The sequence below is a fragment of the Leucoraja erinacea genome, chromosome 13 (genome assembly GCF_028641065.1).
Source record: "Leucoraja erinacea ecotype New England chromosome 13, Leri_hhj_1, whole genome shotgun sequence".
In the NCBI taxonomy this organism is placed as follows: Eukaryota; Metazoa; Chordata; class Chondrichthyes; order Rajiformes; family Rajidae; genus Leucoraja; species Leucoraja erinaceus.
This window is the reverse complement of record NC_073389.1, coordinates 53,647,533-53,660,163: the sequence shown is the minus strand read 5'-3', so window position 1 is coordinate 53,660,163 and position 12,631 is coordinate 53,647,533.

The following is a 12,631-nucleotide window of genomic DNA, read 5'->3' as shown; positions in this document are numbered from 1 at the left end:
TGTGTCTGTCCTTAGCTTAGTTTAGTTTCGAGATACAGCACAGAAACAGGCCCTAATGCCCACTGAGCCCGCGCCGACCAGCGATTCCCGTACACGAACACTATCCTACACACACAAGGGACAATTTACAGATTTGCCAAGCCAATTAATCTACAAACCTGTACGTCTTTGGAGTGTGGGAGGAAACCGAAGATCTCAGAGAAAACCCAGGCAGGGTCACAGGAAGAACGTAAAACTCCGTACAGACAGCACCCGTAGTCGGGATCGAACCTGGGTCTCCTGCGCTGTGAGGCAGCAACTCCACCGCGGTGCCCTTCTTCAACACTGATTTTCACCGGACTATTTTGGCTCAGTAGAGGGTCTTACACTAAAAACGTTAACCCCGTTTCTGTTTTCAGAGATGCCTGACCTGCTGGGGGTCTCCAATTTTTCATAAGACATGGGAGCAGAAATAGGCCATTCGGCCCATCGAGTCTGCTCAGCCATTAGATCATGGCTGATCTATTTTTTTTCTCTCTCAACCCTACTATACTGCATTAGAGTCATAGAGAGTGATACAGGTGCACAACCTTTTATCCGAAAGCCTTGGGACCGGACACTTTTCGTAATTCAGAATTTTTCGGCTTTCGGAATGGAAGATTTTTAGCGTAGATTTTAACGGCCGGCTCAGTGGTAGAGTGCTCGGCTCGTATCCGCAAGGTCGCGAGTTTGCGCCTCGATCCCGGCAGTCACTCGATCGCGAGTTTGAGTCTTCAATGTAGTTTTTTCTTGCAGAATAGGAGAGAATAGGGAGGGTTAGGCTGGGATCATTCTCTGCGAGATGATCTTAGTGCGGGAGACAAGTGTAGGAGAGGTGTACTGACTGTGTGGGCAGAACTTTGGAAGTGATTGCCCACCATTCTCAAAAGCCGCTGTGTCTCCCTGTCCCTCCAACTCCAGAGGAATCCGCTCCCCGATGGGCCGCTACGGCGACAAGTGGCAGTTCGCCCACAGCCCGAGCTGCGGCCCCTCATCCGCAACCCGGGTTCCTCTGGAGTTGGAGCGGGGCTGGGCTAGAGTTGCTGCTGGCTGTGAGTCTCTGGGATCTCCGTGCTTGCAGTGAGCCTGGGGGTCGGTGTCCCGATGAGGGGGCGCAGCTCGGGCTGTGGGCGAACTGCCACTTGTCGCTGAAGCGGCGCATCGGGGAGCGGCTTCTGGTGGTCCTGACGTCTCTCAGCTCCTGTCCAGGGGGACGGCCGGAGACGTCAGGACCAACAGGAACCCGCTCCCCGATGCGCCGCTATGGCGACAAGTGGCAGTTCGCCCACAGCCCGAGCTGCGCCCCCTCATCCGCAACCCGGGTTCCTCTGGAGTTGGAGCGGGGCTGGGCTAGAGTTGCTGCTGGCTGTGAGTCTCTGGGATCTCCGTGCTTGCAGTCGGTGTCCCGTTGGTCCTGACGTCTCTGGTCACCCCCCTGGACTGGAGCTGAGACTGGGAACTGTACCGCCCTTGCCCCCTCCCTCTGCAACTGCAAACAACCCCACAGTTCCCAGTCTCAGCTCCTGTACAGGGGGGTGGCCGGAGACATCACAGCCCGAGCCATCAGCTTCTTTCCCTACGGGGACAGCGGAGAGCGTGTTGCTCTGGAATTGGAGCGGGGCTGGGCTGCTGCTGGCTGTGGGTCTCTGGGATCTCCGTGCTTGCAGTGGGCCTGGGGGCCGGTGTCCCGTTGGTCCTGACGTCTCCGGTGATTGGCACTAGCTCCGACGTGAAGGCAGTGCAAAGCCCTCGCGCCGGTGCAATGCGCGGGGAGCTGGAGAGGGGAGGGAAGGGGTCACACACATGGCCGGGAAGCAGAGGGGTGTAGGTGGGGTGAAACTGAAGGGAGCAACAATCTGCTGCTGCCTGCCCGCTGAGTTAAAAAATTCCCACGCAAGACTCACGATACACTGTACATTCTACTTATATCATCCCATGATTAGCAAAGAGGCCAGAGATATTTTGAGTGTTTAAGAAGGAACTGCAGATGCTGGAAAATCGAAGGTACACAAAAATGCCGGAGAAGCTCAGCGGGTGCAGCAGCATCTATGGAGCGAAGGAAATAGGCTTTACTCCACTGGGACAGGGGTTTTACTCTGCAGCTTCTGTGCTTCACGGTTCATTCAGCAAGACACAGAGCACTGTTTCTCAGGATACCAGTCCAATAACTTATCTACCCAGAGCGGGAAAAAAAAGCAAACTGCTGGAGGAACTCAGCGGGTCAGGCACCTCCAGGTTGCCATAAGTGGGGCGCACAGAGTCCTTTGCCCAACGTAGAGGAAAGAATAACCCGAGGAACCATTTGTTTAAGAAGGAACTGCAGATGCTGGAAAATCGAAGGTACACAAAAATGCTGGAGAAACTCAGCGGGTGCAGCAGCATCTATGGAGCGAAGGAAATAGGCAACGTTTCGGGACGAAACCTGGAAGGGTTTCGGCCCGAAACGTTACCTATTTCCTTCCTGAAGGGTTTCGGCCCGAAATGTTGCCTATTTCCTTCGCTCCATAGATGCTGCTGCACCCGCTGAGTTTCTCCAGCATTTTTGTGTACCCCAGAGGCACCATTTAATGGGAACCTTTTTATACAAAGGGTGGTGGGTGTATGGAACGAGCTGCCGGAGGAGGTGGTTGAGGCAGGGACTATCGCAACGTTTAAGAAACATTTGGACAGGTACATGGATAGGACAGGTTTGGAGGAATATTTAAATTATCCGTGGAGTGTCACCTTGTCTTGGTGGAGAAGCTCGTGTGGTCCTGAGATCCTGAGAGCGATGCCGTCTGGAGCTGTCGATGCTCCTGGTAGGGCCACCCATGGCAGTAAGGTCGAGGGGGAGGTCTCTGACAAAGAGCAATCCAACCAAGACCTCAACGGTGGAACAGGCGGAGGACGATGGCTGACCTTAGTGGAGCTAACGTCACAACGGCTGGGAAGGCGGATGAAGGCTGCGGCAGAAAAGGGTCTCCGGTCGTCTTGGACTCCCGCTGAATTTCTCCAGCATTTTTGTGTACCCCAGAGGAACTATTTAATGGTAACCTTTTTATATAAAGGGTGGTATCAACTTTTTATATAAACCCTTCGTCAGGTGGGGGGCTGGGAGAAGAAAGGAAAAAGGAGGAGGAGGAGCCTGAAGGCTGAGGGATGGGAGGAGACAGCAAGGGCTAACAAAATTGGGAGAATTCAATGTTCATGCCCCCAGGATGCAGACTCCCCAAGCGGAATATGAGGTGCTGTTCCTCCAATTTCCGGTGTTGCTCACTCTGGCCATGGAGGAGACCCAGGACAGAGAGTTCGGATACGGAACGGGAGGGGGAGTTGAAGTGCTGAGCCACCGGGAGGTCAGGTTGGTTACTGCGGACCGAGCGGAGGTGTTGGGCGAAACAATCGCCCAGCCTCCGCTTGGTCTCACCGATGTAGATCAGCTGACGTCTAGAGCAGCGGATGCAATAGATAGATATAGTTTGAGTGTTGGTGGGACAGTTTTGCCGTGTCAGGGTGGTGCTTTTATGAGAATGGTTCAAATACACAGCGCTCTCCATTATTCATTTTGCTCTTTGCTTCCAGGAAGCCGCTGACTGGATCATTAAACACAATTAGCGGACTCTTCAGTGAAGTAGTCTCTTGCCTGGGGCTAATTGAAAGCCGTTTGCAACCTTGACATTTAAGTGGATTACATTTCTCATCATTTTAACGTTTCAGTATTATTTCTGGGCGGGGGGTTGAGGGGTGAGATTGAGAGGTGTGGGTCATAATTACCTCAGTTCATAAACTATAGGAGCAGTATCAGGCCATTCGGCCCATCAAATCTACTCTGCCTTCAATCATGTCTGAACTATCTCTCCCTCTCAACCCCATTCTCCTGCCTTCTCCCCATAAACCCGTATTAATCAAGAATCTTATCGATCTCCGCCTTAAAGATATCCATTGCCTTGGCCTCCACAGCCATCCGTGGCAATGAGTTCCAATTTAGTTTAGAGGCACAGCATGAGAATAGGCCGTTCGGCCCATCGAGTCCACGCCGACCATCGATCACCCGTTCACACTAGCTCGGTCTGATCCCCAAGGCGTCAGAGGATGTCGGAGGTTATGTGGGGAGAAGGCAGGAGAATGGGGTTAGGAGGGAGAGATAGATCAGCCATGATTGAAGGCAGAGTAGATTTGATGGGCTGAATGGCCTAATACTGTTCCTATTGTTTAGGAACAAAGTGAGACTCTACCAAAGGAATTACAACCTGCATCTCTCAATCTCACCCCAAAACCCCTCCCCCTTTTTTCATACATATTCATATAATATAATTATAACCAAAATGGAACAATGACATTTTGTAAGAATTACTAGACTAAGTGGGACCCGTTGGGTCCCATGTTCACACCGGAGGGCTGGTCCCCTAACGCAATATTCCATCTCTCCACCAATTTCAATATTGGTGGCCGGTGGGGGGGCTTTCTGGAGCTCTAGTATGGGTGTTGTGGGCTGAATGGATTCTTCGGCTGGCAGCTCAGTCACTTGGGCCTGGTGGGCTGGCAGCTCAGTCACTCATGGCTGGTGGGCTGGCAGCCGACTCACTCATGGCTGGTGGGCTGGCAGCCAACTCACTCACGGCTGGTGGGCTCACACACACACACACACACACACACTCCATCTCACAGACATACACACTATCTCACACACACACACCCACACCTTCCATCACACACTCTCACACTCATGCACAACATATAGATGACAGTAAAACTCTCTTGAAACTACTCACGCGGTTGAGCGCGGCCTTTCCCCTGAGCGCAACTTCCGCAGTGAGCGGGACTTCCGGAATGAGCGCGACATTCAGTTTAAGCAGCACAGTGCAGACCAATTCAGTTCAAGCAGCACAGTGCAGATCAACCCTTCAATTCACTTCAAGCATCACAGTGCAGACTCACAGTTCAGTTAAGTCACGGCGTAGACTCACAGTTCTGGACTCAACTATCACTCACGGTCTTCCGGGGTGACTGACTCATGTCTGGCCTCCGGGGCTTTATTCTCCTGCCCCCCACCCCCACCCCCGGAAGGAGCGTTACCTTCATCATGGTGACTGACAGGCAAGAAGACCAATCTGCTGATCTCACGATTTTTTAAACATTAATAACTTTTTTATTATTTCACCGATCGGAAAAAACCTTGGGGCGGTTGGAGGAGAGGAGGACGGTGAGTAAAATGGCGAAAAATCTAATGATTTAAGGTAGCGTATTTTCTAAAATTTATTTACAACGTAGACAGGAAGTGGTTAAGATGAGACTTTTAGTAATAGTATGTTATAATTATAATATTTTAAATTATATATTGTAAGTTCTATATTATAAATAATACTGTAAATAATGGCCTAAATCTGCACCTGTGATATGTCATAGTCATGGAGTGATACAGCATGGAAACAGGCCCTTCAGCCAAACTTGCCCACACCGGCCAACATGTCCCACCTACACTAGTCGCACCTGCCTGCATTTGGCCCATATCCCTCCAAACCTGTCCTATCCATGTACCTGTCTAACTGTTTCATAAACGTTGGGATAGTCCCAGCCTCCTCTGGCAGCTCGTTCCGTACACCCACCGCCCTTTGTGTGAAAAAAGTTACCCCTCAGATTCCTATTAAATCTTTTCCCCTTCACCTTAAACTTATGTCCTCTGGTCCTCGATTCACCTACTCCGGGCAAGAGACTACTTGACTACTGCGTTTACCTGATCTATTCCTCTCATGATTTTGTACACTCCTCTATAAGGTCACCCCTCATTTTCCCGAGCTCTAAGGAATAGACTCCCAGTCTCCTCAGCCCCTCCCTGTAGCTCAGACCCTCTAGTCCTGGCAACATCCTCGTAAATCTTCTCCGTACCCTATCCAGGTTGTATTCTATAGAAACGCATACAATCCGGAAGGATTTTGGTTTTGAACACATTGGGAATGGGTGGGGTGGTGATTCACAGCCTCACCATTGTACAGAGCAGAGGTCAGTGCATCAGCTTTGCCCCAGTGGGAATACATTCATTAAGAATGAGCGGCTTTTAGTGCCTCCACTGGGATTGGATGTAATGAATGTGAAAGGAAAGGGAATATTAAAAGAAAGTGCCGGAAACACTCAGCGGTACTTGCCAAACGTTGGTGGAAGCAGAACCCGTGCCTCAGGAAGAAGGTAAACATCTGTAGGCACCTGTATGGAAATGTCCTACGATCCCCAGTTAACTTGCTATCTCTCTCTCTATAGAAACATAGAAACATAGAAATTAGGTGCAGGAGTAGAGGCCATTCGGCCCTTCGAGCCTGCACCGCCATTCAATATGATCATGGCTGATCATCCAACTCAGTATCCCGTACCTGCCTTCTCTCCATACCCCCTGATCCCCTTAGCCACAAGGGCCACATCTAACTCCCTCTTAAATATAGCCAATGAACTGGCCTCAACTACCCTCTGTGGCAGAGAGTTCCAGAGATTCACCGCTATGAAACATATAAGATTGTTATAGACTCGATAACTGGATCAGACTGGGTAGAATCGGCTTGTACACGCTAGAATTTAGAAGATTGATGGGGGATCTTATAGAAACTTACAAAATTCTTAAGGGGTTCGATAGGCTAGATGCAGGAAGATTGTTCCCGATGTTGGGGAAGTCCAGAACAAGGGGTCACACAGTTTAAGGATAAGGGGGAAATCTTTTAGGACCGAGATGAGAAAAACATTTTTCACACAGAGAGTGGTGAATCTGTGGAATTCTCTGCCACAGAAGGTAGTTGAGGCCAGTTCGTTGGCTATATTTAAGAGGGAGTTAGATGTGGCCCTTGTGGCTAAAGGGATCAGGGGGTATGGAGAGAAGGCAGGTACAGGATACTGAGTTGGATGATCAGCCATGATCATATTGAATGGCGGTGCAGGCTCGAAGGGCTGAATGGGGGACTCCTGCACTTGTTTTCTATGTTTCTATGTTAAGGGTTTGGACACACTAGAGGCAGGAAACATGTTCCCGATGTTGGGGGAGTCCAGAACCAGGGGCCACACAGTTTAAGAATAAGGGGTAAGCCATTTAGAACGGTGACGAGGAAACACTCCCCCCCCTCCCCCCCCCGACCAGACTGTTGGCAGATCAGTTTCCCTGCAGGGATGAATAAAATGTTATTGTATCGTATAATGGGGAGTGAATAGTGTCACACAAAACGTTACGTATGATGAAACACTTTGCTTTCATCACCGTCTATTTCTGCCAGAAGACCCATCCTCTTGATAGATCACTTAGACGACCTATTGCCTCTCCACAGGCGCCACCCGAGCAGCTGAGGCACGGTGGCGCAGCGGTAGAGTTGCTGCCTCACGGCGCCAGAGACCCGGGTTCGATCCCGACTACGGGCGCTGTCTGTACGGAGTTTGTCCGTTCTCCCCGTGACCTGCGTGGGCTTTCTCCGGGACCTCCGGTTTCCTCCCACACTCCAAAGGCGCGCAGGTGTGCGCGTCGACTGGTTTGGCATCATTGACTATTGTCCCCGGTGTGTGTAGGATAGTACGAGTGTGCGGGGATCGCTGGTCGGTGTGGACTCGGTGGGCCGAAGGGCCAGTTTCTGTGCTGTATCGCTAAACTAAACTAAAGCATGAGGAAAACCTCAGTCAAGTCAAGTCTGTACAGTTGTCATAAGTACTGGCGACGGAATAATTACATTCTTACTTGCAATAGCTTAAGTGGCCCGTAAACGCAATGCACAGAGATAAATATAATAATTCTCAAAATCAATATGTTAATAACCGTAATGCTGGTGCAAAGAAAATAGAAACAAGATCTACATATCCAAAGCACTTTCCGAAACCTCAAACAATATCTAGAGTGCACTGCATCAAATGAAACACGTTTGGATGATATTCACAGCCATGAAACAGCAGCACATCGTCGAAGGTAGACACACAAAATGCTGGAGGAACTCAGCGGGTGAGGCAGCATCTATGGAGGGAGAAGGAATAGGCGACGTTTCGGGCCGAGACCCTTCGAGACGTAGTCAGATGTGAGTTTAGAAGGATGTGGGGCAACCTCATTGAAAAATACAGAATAGTGAAAGGCCTGGATAGGGTGGATGTGGAGAGGATGTTTCCACTAGTGGGAGAGTCTAGGACTAGAGGTCACAGCCTCAGAATCAAAGGACGTTATTTCAAGAGTCTGTCCCACTTTCACGACCTAATTCACAACCTTTTTTTACTCGTGGACATTTTTCATCCGGCTAGAAAAAACGCCCCGACCTACTTGATGCCACGAGTACCTACGACTAGCATCACGGCCTACCTACGACCTACCTACGACCTCTTGGCGACCCTGCTGCGAGGATGAGTCAAGGGCAAACTCGGCAGAGGTCGTGAATTGGGACAGGCCCTTTAGGAAGGAGATGAAGAGGAATTTCTTTAGTCAGAGGGTGGTGAATCTGTGGGATTCGTTGCCACAGAAGGCTGTGGAGGCCAAGTCAATGTATATTTTTAAGGCAGGGATAGATAGACTCTTGTTTAGTACGGGCATCAGGTGTTATGGGGAGAAGGCAGGAGAATGGGATTAGGAGGGAGAGATAGATCAGCCATGATTGAATGGCGGAGTAGGCTTGATGGGCCGAATGGCCTAATTCTGCTCCTATCACATGGCCGTATGCACCTGTTCTCTATGGGGGAAATGATTAACTGCAGAGGGAGAGGTAGCCAAGGTTTTGGTTAATTAATGTCACATGTACCAAGATGCAGTGAACAATCGTGTTTTACATGCGATCCAATCCGATCCGATTATACCGTACGCAAATGCAAGCAAGACAAACTCAAGTACAACAGGTGGAGCAAAGGGGAAGATACAGAGTGCAGAATCTAGTTCTCAGCATTGTAGCGCATCAGTTCCACAGACTAAGTCCAATGTCAGGAAGTCCAGAGGAGGCACGCACACCCCCATCCACATTAACGGGACGGAGGTGGAACGTGTTTCTAGCTTCAGGTTCCTGGGAGTCAACATCTCCGATGACCTCTCTTGGACCCACAATACCTCTACTCTGATCAAGAAGGCTCATCAGCGTCTCTTCTTCCTGAGGAGACTGAAGAAGGTCCATCTGTCTCCTCAGATCCTGGTGAACTTCTACCGCTGCACCATCGAGAGCATCCTTACCAACTGCATCACAGTATGGTATGGCAACTGCTCTGTCTCTGACCGGAAGGCATTGCAGAGGGTGGTGAAAATTGCCCAACGCATCACCGGTTCCTCGCTCCCCTCCATTGAGTCTGTCCAAAGCAAGCGCTGTCTGCGGAGGGCGCTCAGCATCGCCAAGGACTGCTCTCACCCCAACCATGGACTGTTTACCCTCCTACCATCCGGGAGGCGCTACAGGTCTCTCCGTTGCCGAACCAGCAGGTCGAGGAACAGCTTCTTTCCGGCGGCTGTCACTCTACTCAACAACGTACCTCGGTGACCGCCAATCACCCCCCCCCCCCCCCCCCCGGACACTTATTATTATTTATTCAAATCGTTTGCTATGTCGCTCTTCCAGGGAGATGCTAAATGCATTTCGTTGTCTCTGTACTGTACACTGACAATGACAATTAAAATTGAATCTGAATCTGAATCTGAATCTGAATGTCCACAATGGGGTAGAGGTGAATCGGACAGCACCCCAGCTTATGGAAGAACCATTCAGAAGCCTGATAACAGAGGGGAGGAAGCTGTTCCTGAGTCTGGTGGTGCGTGCTGCCAAGCTTCTGTACCTTCTGCCGGACGGGAGCGGGGAGAAGACGGAATGACCGGGGTGGGGCAAGTCTTCAGAAAGATAGAAACATAGAAATAACGTGCAGGTGTAGGCCATTCGGCCCTTCGTGCCAGCACGGCCATCCACTTTTTCTCACAGAGAGTGGCGAGTCTGTGGAATTCTCTGCCTCAGAGGGAGGTGGAGGCAGATTGTCTGGATGCTTTCAAGAGAGGGTTAGATAGGGCTCCTAAAAATAGTGGAGTCAGTGGAGAAGGCAGGAACGGGGTACTGATTGGGGATGATCAGCCATGATCACATTGAATGGCGGTGCTGGCTCGAAGGGCCGAATGGCCTCCTCCTGCACCCATTTTCTATGTTACTATGTTACTACTCCTCAATTGCTAGTGGTCTTGGGCAGAGTTGTGATGGGGGGGGGATCAGTGTTTTAGCTTTGCATCGCATGCCATCCAAACTGATCGGCTAAACTATACAGAAGTACACTCAAGCCAAACTCAAGTAGAATAGGATGACCGAGACATTACATTTAGAAAACATTCGTCTTGTTGTGGCTGATAAAGCAGATCAATGCTCTCTCCAAAACATGGTCTCCTTTCACTGAATGTCTTCAACAACAGAATGCTTGGGATGGGCGAGGGGGGGGGGGGGGGGGGGGGGGGGGGGGGGGGGGGGGGGGGGGGGGGGGGGGGGGGGGGGTGGGGGGGGGGGGGGGGGGGGGGGGGGGAGGCCAGTGGGACATATCTCCATTTTATTTCTTCTCTCTTTTTCTTCTTGCACTTTGGAGTAAATTTTAAAAAAAAGATGGAGCAAAGGGGAAGATACAGAGTGCAGACTATAGTTCTCAACATCAGAAACATAGAACATAGGTGTAGGAGGAGGCCATTCGGCCCTTCGAGCCAGCACCACCATTCATTGTGATCACGGCTGATCGTCCCCTATCAATAACCCGTGCCTGCCTTCTCCCCATATCCCTTGACTCCACTGGCCCCTAGAGCTCTATCTAACTCTCTCTTAAATCCATCCAGTGACTTGGCCTCCACTGCCCTCTGTGGGAAGGAATTCCACAAATTCACAACTCTGTGGGCGAAAAAGTTTTTTTCTCACCACCTCAGTCTTAAATGACCTCCCCTCTATTCTAAAGGGGAATTGTAGCCCATCAGTTCCAGAGATCAAGTCCAATGTCCGCATTGGGGTAGAGGTGAATGGAACAGTCACCTAGCTTATGGAAGGACGTCGCTACTGGCCGTCAAGGTCTTCACCACACGGAATTATTCACAATTAATTTTAATTTATTCATGGGATTTGGGAGTCACTGCTTTTAATAGTCAGTCCCTAATAGCCTTGAGCAATCTGGTTCAACGTATCATTTTAACAGGCAGCTCAGGGTTAGGCTTCATGTGGGTCTACAATGATATAAAGATCACCAGGCTATAGACAGAAGACTTGCTTCCCAAGGAGATGAGTGAGTCTAGTCTAGTTTAGAGATACAGCGCGGAAGCTGGCCCTTCGGCCCACCAAGTCCGTGCCGACCAGCGATCCCCTGCACACTAACACTACCCTACACACACCAGGGACAATGTACAGTTACACCAAGCCAATGAACCGACAAAACAGCTGTGCGTATTTGGAGTGGGGGAGGAAACCGGAGAAAGCCCATGCAGGTCACGGGGAGAACGTGCAAACTCCGTAGAGACAGCGCCCGTGGTCGGGATTGAACCCGGCTCCCTGGCGCTGTGAGGCAGCAACTCTACCGCTGCGCCATCGTGCCGCGCCCAGAGTCAGATGTATAAATATTATTTTGTCAATCCAGTAGTTTCCTGGCCAGAATTACTGATACTCATTTCATATTTCAGATTTAGTTAACGATTTAAATTTGCCTATTGCACCTCTGAGGTTTGTACTTGTGTCTTTGGATCATTAGTCCAGGCCTCTAGATTACTCACCCAGTGTATCTGCTGCAATGCCAGAAGGTCATGAAGAATGGGAGTGGAATTAGGCCATTCGGCCCATCAAGTCTACTCCGCCGTTCAATCATGGCTGATCTATCTCTCCCTCCCAACTCCTGCATTCTCCCCATAACCTCTGACACCCGCACTAATCATCAATCAATGTTTAAGAAGGAACTGCAGATGCTGGAAAAATCAAAGGTGGACAAAAAATGCTGGAGAAACTCAGCGGGTGTGGCAGCATCTATGGAGCGAAGGGGTGGGAATAATAGGAAAATAGAAATAATCAAGAATCAATCTATCTCCGCCTTAAAAATATCGACTGATATTCACAAATACGCCACTGATGTGCAGGGTTTTCAGGCAGAAGATAGACACAAGAAGCTGGAGTAACTCAGCGGGACAGGCAGCATCTCTATAGAGGAGGGATGGGTGATGTTTCGGGTCGAGACTCTTCTTCAGACAGAGTTGGATGTTCCCAGAAACTCAACCTGTGCATAAATCTGTTGTTTCAGCAGATTTGCAGTCAGAGAGAGAGAGTGAGAGTGAGTTGTACTCAAATACACAGATCATAGATCGCAGAACATGGAACATAGGCTTAAGGTGAGGGGGGGATAGGTTTGATAGGAATCTGAGGGGTAACCTTTTCACACAGAGGGTGGTGGGTGTATGGAACGAGCTGCCGGAGGAGGTAGTTGAGGCTGGGACTATCTCAACATTTAAGAAGCAGTTAGACAGGCACAGGTTTGGAGGGATATGGACCAAATGCAGGCAGGTGGGACTAGTGTAACTGGGACATGTTGGCCAGTGTGGGCAAGTTGGGCCGAAGGGCCTGTTTCAACACTGTGTAAAGAAACCCAAAAAAAAACAAAAGCATCGGCCACAGTTACTGCCTCACAGCGCCAGAGACCCGGGTTCGATCCTGACTGCGGGCGC